Genomic DNA, 8126 nt, shown 5'->3' on the forward strand with positions numbered 1-8126 from the left:
TATCCTCTCCTCTCCTGCCCTGCCCCCTTCACCCCACTTCCCTTCCCTAGTTCAGACCCAGGCAGTTGGGTGGCACTGAGAGACCAAGCTGCCACTCGACCCACAACATTCACATTGCTGTTTTTAGTCCTGCAGTAGGCCCTGAAGCCGAGGGATTGAAGGCAAAGGGGTATCCTCTTTCAGCACCAAGAGACAAGAGGAAAAGACTCCAGGAGCTGTGGCCCATGGTGGGCAGAGGAATTGCTTTTTGTTTGATATTTTTCACAAATTCTATGTTGAAGAATAGAACTATGCCCCAAAAGAGGCTTGGACATGGCAATGAAGCTTTCCTGGGCTGCGGAAACAGGCTAGCAAGCCCTACCCATGGGTATCAGTGATAATAGCAAAAGTATTTCTTTGTTGGTATTAACTGTGTCTGAGAGTTTGTCAGCATAGCTATAACAGAATAGCTATAATGACAAACCTTTTCTAGTGTAGAGCTGCCTTTATATTTTTATTTAAAGAAAGCTACCATAGAGTTCACACAAAGAACCACCAAAATAAAACACCACCGCTTGTTCTGATTCATGTGCATTGTAAATGTCATCTCTTTTCTCTGGGGGACATGATATTTACACACTACTACTACAGTGGAAGATGTCTTTCCATAAAAGGGCTTATTGCAGATCCTATTTTAAAAGCTGTATTTGCTTTCCATAAAATCCCCTGACCTGAATAATTAAAAACAGCTTTGATCTCTGTACTTTTAAAATATTATAAAGACCCCAGTGATTGCAGCTTATGCATGCCCTTATCATTGCTAAATGAATCCTGACACTAACATTTTGGCAAAGATTAAGATTTAGATTTAGTAAGGTCATTGCTAGCATTTACCAACTCAGATCAAACTAGTTTCATCCCTGATCAATTAAGTAATTTTAATTTATGTTCCACAGTCATTTTTGCCTTTAGGCAGCAAATGAAGTCTATTACATATTGCGACAGTGAACGCAGCAAAAAGTTTGATGTGGGTGACTGGGATGTCTTTTCAACACTTCAACTCATGAACTTTGGATATAATTTTATTTTCCAGATTCATTTACCACATCATGATCTCCTTGTCTTGGGAAGAAAATAGTTCAGAATTCTTCCTGGTTTAAATTTGTCTGGGGTTCTAGACAAAAGCAACCTATTACTGAGACTTTTGCTTTTGTTCTATATAATAATCTCTTTTGGACACAGTATAAAAGGAGTTTGAATTCTATTGCTTTTTGTGTACTGCTGTTTTACATTTTAAAGATATACAGAAATATCCTGAATTCCTCACTCATCACTTAAGCTAAAGGGGATAAGAACTTCAGAATATATGGCATAGCTTTTAACCAGGGAGACAATATAAACAGGTACCAAGTGAGAACAGGAATAAAAGGGTACACAGTGTCACTTGTATGTAAATTAGGAAGGCTTTCAATGGTGCACTCATGTTAGCCAATGGTATGTCATAATGTATATGAAAATGAGAGAGGGAAAAGATGGTCTTGTGGGCAAAGCATGAAACTGAGATGCAGGAAACTGGGAGTTCCTGCTCTGCCAGAGACTTCCTGTGTAGAGCTGGGTGGGATTTCAAAAATGCTCAGAATTGGCCCAACTTTGCTCCCACTGAAGTCAATGGTAGAATTCTTATTGACTTCAATAGTAGCCAAGTTAGGTTACAATGCTGAATGCCTTTGAAAATCCTACCCTTATCCTCATTTTACAGATGGGGAGCTAAGACACTGAGAGACTAGCAGAACTTTGCTACTTCCAAGGAGTGTCATGAGGGTAGTTTCATTAAATGTATGTGAATTGCTCTGGCTCTCTGGTGACAAAAGCCTAAACATAAGGTAGGTGATGATGTCCTACTGCATATTCTATTTGCTGATGGAGAAACCATTCTTCATTATTATTTAAAAAAAAAGACCTGAATGTAATACAAAAATAAAAAAAGACAAATTAAAAGAGAAGAAATGCTAATAAAATAGTAATAAAATAACATATGACCCCAGAAAGAGTGATGGAAGGAAATCCATGCCTCATACAGTGTAAAGGGAAAGGAGGAAGAAACAAGGGACCCCCACATTCCTTGAGGGTATTCACATTCAGCTATGGTCAGGAGCAGGGAGGGAATGTGGCAGGAAAAAAGTAGCAGAAAAAAGGCAATGAGAGATCTGGTTGCATGGTAGGCCGTGAAGAAGCTGCAACACCAACAGCAGTCTAGCACTTACCTAAAAACAAGACCAGCCAGATCAGGTCAAAGCCATGCTGCTAAAGAAAAGAGGTGAGGGGTCTGATTTGCAAAGCCATTTCCTCTCTGGAAGCTGAGGGCCTGAAGGATTGTGCTTTCATTTGCTTTGATGATCTCTGAGAGACTTTTCTGGAGATTCTCTATCAACTGCGAGTTGTTTTTTCTTAGCCTTTTATTTCCCTAGATCTTTCCTTTCTTCTTCTTTCTGTCCTCTTGTGATTTTCCTCTTCCTCCTTCCCCACAGCTTGGACTCTAATGAAAAGTTAAGAGCAGGAGTCATTAAACTGGGAAGAGACCTTTATGCTCCCAGGATAGGATACAAAGAATACAGAGGGACCATGGGGTCACCCTTTATACAGCCTGTCTTTCACTTGTTTCTTCGCTTCCTCACAGGTGGATCTGTAATTAACTGACTTTGTACATAATACAGATTATGCCAAAAAGCATTCGCTTTGAATATGTGATTTTACTCTCTAGAGGCTGGCTCACAAAATAAAGAGGAAAAGACTTACTACTAACAAAAGGAAAGGGCCAAATAACGATATTTAGCTACCAGCCCAAGTAGGGCAGCTGTGAAATTGCTCCATCTCCTGGGCAGCCCAAGGAGGGTGTTAATGGATGGCCACTTCCCAGGCACCCCCTCATGGCCTGGGGTGGCTCTGCAGCAACCTACCTCAGTTTCCCTCTCTGACAAGGCTCCTCAAAAACTCATCACCCAGCATATATCATTTTAAAACATTCCCCTTCTGGAGAGGGATCCAATTTGTTTAGTCCATATGTACTTCACCCCACTGGTCACTGTTCAGTGATCCAAACAGTTCTGTCTCCTTAAATCAGGAGCCCCAAGCTCTCCTTCCCAGAGCTGGGTTCAGTTCAGTCTCTCTCTTTCCTTGGACTAGGAGTCCCCAGCCCTCCTTCTTAGGATCGCATTATAATCCCATCAGTCCCCTTACTCCCTGCAGCACTCACCTACAACTACTTCCTCAACCCAGCTACAACTTCCTCCTCCCATTTCTTGTTCCTCTCAGGTTCTTCAGAGAAGCCAGCTGCCCTCACTCAGGCTGTTAATGAGGCACAGGTGGTTTGGACCAGTTCCCTCTTAAAGGACCAATTCACCCTGTGACAGAGGAATTATTTCTGAAAGAGAGACAATCTATTCATAAGTAGCCCAGTGTGCAAGGGGACTATACAGGATGATGCAGCCTTTAATATTATCTTTCTGATGGGACCAGCCCACTTTATGGGCTGTCGGAGAGTTGGTGAGTGGCATGGCATTATTGCCTCCCTTCACGTTTGGGGGGCCCTCTGCTCCCAAGGCTGTGCTGAGGAATGCTTCTCATGCGAAGGGTAAGGGGCTCCACACACTTCCCCCAGGCTCGTTGCATCTGCATAGAGTCTTCACAAACTGACCCTTACAAAGAAGTCCTTTAGCAGCTCACGTGGCAGAAGCCCGTGTTTCTGAAGGAGTACGATTCTGGCAAGACTAACTAGATTTGCATAGAAACTGATTTTTGTTTTGAGGAATCATCTCTTTCTGTCTATTGTAGTGGGTGATATTACAGGAGGATCTTCAGGGCTCATTGAGCACTGTAAAGCCCATATAGGGGTGGAGAGGAATTAAGGGTTCTACAATACAGAAAAGTGACACGAAGAATTAAAAAAAATAAAACCTTACCAAACCCCTGCAGCCAGAAGAAATGTGCCTGAGGATATATAAGTGGTAACATATGATCATTTCATGGCTATCAAAATGTATGTTAGTTTGAGTGCTTTATAAAATATTGAAATGTAGACAAAAGTTACCTTTCAAGCTGGCAGCTCAGAGCGTGATTTTTTTTTTTTTTACATGCTGCATGACACCAACTCATAACAACAAGATGATGTTGCCATAGGAAACAACACCAACTGGAAGAGAGAACAACTTTTAACAGATCTCAGTAGCATTATCTCTCAATAATACAGAAGATAAAACAGTACCATCAAATATCCAAGGTAGGGAATGCTAACTCAATTCTACAGCAATTCCACAGTCTAGGGGTTTCAGGACTATTTCAATATGATTCCCTCATATCTGTTGAATCAAATGGACAAATTCATACATGGTGTAAATGTGTGCCACTCCACTAGCCTCTAAATACTGCCCAGATTTAGAATGGAGACATGAAAAAAATGGATGCTCTGACCATATCTCCCACTTAAGAATCTAAACTGTACTCACAACTCTGTACTCCCTTTTCCAGAAGAGAGGAATAATAATAATAAAAAAAATCACTATTGATGAGACACGAAACCTAGATTTTTAAAAGGGAACAATATTATTTTGTTTTCTTCAACTTTGTATGCCTAAGTGGAGGGGCTTTGAAGAGAGCTAAATGTCCAGCCTCTGAAATTCAGGGCATTTTAAGTTGTCTAAAGTTAGGTACCCACAAACAAAGACACCAAAAATAATTTAGTCGGTTTGAAATCTAGGTTGTAAATTTTATTTGAAAACTAGAAAATAATTGTATTATCCATCTTCCCCAGCCTCATTTGTGCTGAGGTACTGTATATTATCTAGCAAAACAGGATGATCCACATTTTGAAAGTAGCTGACAACACTAGCAAAAGCACACTTGCATACATATATACAGAAAGGCAGAGCAGGAGGTGATGGACAAACACATGTGAAGTAAAGGGAGGTACATTCTCCTAAATTTGGTACACAGAGATATAAAATATTGGCTTACAGATTGTGAAAAAAAAAAAAAAACACACAGTACAATAGAATCTGTATAATATTTGTGTCCTAGATGTAAACACATTGTGTTTAGTGGTCTGAGCAGCAAACTGGGCATGAGGAGACATGAACCTGCTAACCTCCTACACGTGGAACACTCAATGATGTCAATGGTAGCTCCATGCCCAGAGGCCCCTTAATGTCTCAGGGCCTCAGTCTCCCATATGCAAAATGAGAATACTTTACCCAATTTAGTAAAATACTTTGAGATCCTTGCATAAAAGATGGTAGACACAATGCATTGCTATCATATGGCTTTGCACATATGCAAGGAGTCTTAAGTCTTCTGTCTGGAGAAATTGTGATTTTTCTTTTCTAACAGGTGAAAGTGAATAACTCCAATGTGTTCCCTTGGTTTCATTAAATAAGTATTTCCACTATGACTGCAGTATTGTTCTGAAGTACAATATACTGGATTAGATTTACAGTTAGTTCAAAATGGAATTATTTGTTTTGCAGTTTGTGACATAGGCAACCTTAATTATAAAAATAATTTTAGTTAACATTCATGGCACCCAAATATTTTTTATGCTCAGGTATGAGATATGCTTTGTCCTTAAGGAGACTAGCTTTTGGATTCTTAATCTACCAAGTGTTCAGATTTAATTGCTAATTAACTGGAATTAAGTATTAGAAATTTTCTTTGTTGTTGTAGGGTTGAATGAGTATAGGGATAATTATTGAATGTTTCATTATCCATCCTGTACATAATCCATTTAACACAAACTAAATTGCATCCACACTGCACTACAAGAGCAAGTCTCTGTCGTTTTAATTTGAAGATGAAGACTTGAAATAAAGAATTCAATTTAAAACAAACGAACTAGTCGTTAAAAAAATAGAGAACATACAGTTCTTCCCTTCGTTTATGTCAGTATGATACTCAGCTGTCTTTTAGATGCACACTATATTGGGGACAGTTTGTGATACTTCCAACCAGATTAATTTTTTTAATTACATTTTTATGAGAATTTAGTGCTTGTGAAGAGGATAGAAGAGACAGCTCTGGAGACAAAATGTGCATAGGAAGTAGCAGTGCATGATTGCCAAGACTATCCTGCCAATGTCCTAAATTCTGTCCTGACAGCGTGGAAGCCACCGAGTCTTTTCATGGACTTCAATGGGTTTTGGATTGGATCCCTTGGCTGGATCTGAAACATTATTTTAGAATTGAGAAGCTCTATTAGACTGATCCAAAGCCCATTTAAACAATGGAAAAACTCTTACTGGTTTCTCTTTATTTGAATCTGGCTTTTTGCCATTACCAACAGGCATAGAAAGGATAGTTTCTCCATTCATTGTTATGGTAATTTCTGGAGACAAGGAAGTAATATACTAGGCCTGATTCTAATGACCTTATTTACATGGGTATAAATCCAGAGTAATGCCACTGAAGCCCATCTAGTTATACCAACATTAATGAGATCAGGATCAGGTCTGGTGTGCTTATACCATCAGCTCAGTGGAGTTGTAGGGTATATACTATATGTTCATATAGGATTACATAATTATCATTTTCCACAGTACCTCTTAAAGTAATGTATGGGTTACAAAGTCTGAAATAGATGGATAGTTGTTAAAAATCACTTTGTTATTATGAGCAAATTAAAAAAAAAATCTGACAGACAATTCTCCACTCTACTTCCTTTCAATGATGTTCAAGTTTCAGAATAGCACTGTCAGGTTTAAAGAGTACTTAGTCTAAAAATAAGATGAGTGATTGCAGTGTTAATCCAGATGGAACATCTGTTCACTGAAAATAATATTTGTAATAAATTGTACTTTTAATGCCCTTCCCCCCCAAAAAAGGCACATAACATCTAAATAATTTTGCCCAAACACTTAAGTTGATTTCCAAATAACTGAAAATATTGGAAAGGTGAGAAGGTTAGTGAGTTAGAATAATATTGAAAATGAATTTAACCCCCCCAATATTTGGCATTTATATATATATATATAGATAGATATAGATTTTTATTGTGGATTTAAAAAGCACTTTACAAACGGTGGGTAATATAATTATCTCCGTCTTACAGATGGGAAAAGTGAGGTGCAGAGAGTGGAGGGTCTCACAGCAGGTCAGGAAAACAAGGATTAACAAAAAGAAGAGGAGTACTTGTGGCACCTTAGAGACTAACCAATTTATTTGAGCATGAGCTTTCGTGAGCTACAGCTCACTTCATCGGATTAACAGTATCCCTTTACAACAGGGTTCCCAAACTTTTGAAAGTTGAATCCCCCCTTTCAGGGAAATGAAATCACTTCTGCTTCCCCACCTCCCTCAGATAATTCTTAGCATCTTTTCCCATTGTGGAAAATGTTAAGGTTGATCTACAATATGATACTTCCTCTCATGCTTTAATTAGCAATAAAATAGTTAACAGTGCTCACCTTTAAAGTATCCCTCCTGGGATCTGAGTTAGCATTCACTGAAATGAATGGTTAAGTTCTCATCTTGGAGAACTTTTTCTAGGCTCTCTGCAAATTCAGGCAGCTTCTCTGTATCATATGAACTTCTTGTTTTGAAGATTTTCTTTGCAACCATAACAGATAGAAACTTACTTTTAAAAAAATAAAATAAAAGCTGACGCTCTGGAGAACAACTAAGAGATCTGTCCAGACTCCCTTCCCCCTTACTGGGGGTACAGCCCATACTTCAGGAAACAATAATGAAAAGAATAGTCTGTTTTAGCAAAAGTCTGTATATTGAAAGATGCGATTTTCTGAGTAACCTACCTGGTGTTTGCTATTTCATTCCTGACGATCAAGATGGTTCATATTACCAGTGTAGAGAGAAGGCACCACAGAGTCAAGGAGGCTCAGACAAATCCTGTCCCACTTGCAACTGGGACTCCAGAAGAGAAAATGGCCTGAAAGCCTTCTGATTGAAGTAAAGGTTTTGATCCCAATTGCCAGAGCAACAAAAAAGGCATTTCTTTGCAAAATACAAAATAGAGGCCAGGAAAGGTCACCACAGACCTTTTGAATATATCAGAAAACAGATACTCCCCCCGCCAGAGTATGGGGAGTAGAAGGCTGAGGAAAAGAGTCAGAGAGGGAGTTTCAAGGGGGAAGAGTGTGCCCAGC

The 8126-nt window shown here is 39.1% G+C and overlaps 1 long non-coding RNA gene across 1 annotated transcript; it reads right to left on the reverse strand.

Annotated features, from left to right (window-relative positions):
* Positions 1-2341: 2341 nt before the first annotated feature.
* LOC141984066 (uncharacterized) lies at positions 2342-4339 on the reverse strand. Its single transcript, XR_012638631.1, has 4 exons — positions 4067-4339; positions 3939-3966; positions 3233-3400; positions 2342-2515 (listed from the first exon to the last, which is right to left on the reverse strand). It is a non-coding gene; the product is annotated as an uncharacterized LOC141984066 (long non-coding RNA).
* Between the last annotated feature and the right edge of the window lie 3787 nt (positions 4340-8126).

This window comes from Natator depressus, chromosome 3, assembly GCF_965152275.1.
Source record: "Natator depressus isolate rNatDep1 chromosome 3, rNatDep2.hap1, whole genome shotgun sequence".
In the NCBI taxonomy this organism is placed as follows: Eukaryota; Metazoa; Chordata; order Testudines; family Cheloniidae; genus Natator; species Natator depressus.